The sequence below is a fragment of the Nothoprocta perdicaria genome, unplaced genomic scaffold (assembly GCF_003342845.1).
Source record: "Nothoprocta perdicaria isolate Ctin4 unplaced genomic scaffold, notPer1 scaffold_264, whole genome shotgun sequence".
NCBI lineage: Eukaryota > Metazoa > Chordata > Aves > Tinamiformes > Tinamidae > Nothoprocta > Nothoprocta perdicaria.
Genome location: NW_020455493.1, coordinates 533,464 through 533,937, shown reverse-complemented (window position 1 = coordinate 533,937; position 474 = coordinate 533,464).

Here is a 474-nt window from a genome sequence, read left to right as displayed (position 1 = left end):
CTGCTCCCTCTGCGGGGCCGCCGCGGGAAGGCAGCGCTGCGGGCCCCGTCCCCCCGCGGCCGCCGCGCAAGCTCCCCTCGCCCTGAGCCGAGGCCTTGATTACAAAAAAAAAAAAAAAAGCATATATATATATATTTATATATAGAAAATTTGTATTTCCTATTTCCTCGATGTCGCCATCTTCCCCCCATGATACGGGCGGGCGGCCGGCGTGGAGCAACGCGCCGGGCTCCGCCGCTGCGCAAAAGGGATGGGGAAGAGAGGGATGGGGAGAAGAAAGGGAAAAAAAAAAAAGGAAAAAAAGAAAAAAAAGTGAGGCGGGGCTGGCGGCCTGGCATGAAACCCCGCGGAATTGGTGCTGCGGCAACAGGCGGCCGCCCGGCCCCGCTGCCCGCCGAGCTACCTGCACCTTTGCGGCGCATCGCACAAAGCAGCAGGGCCCAGGGCGAGCCTGTCACCCCACACTGTTTTGCA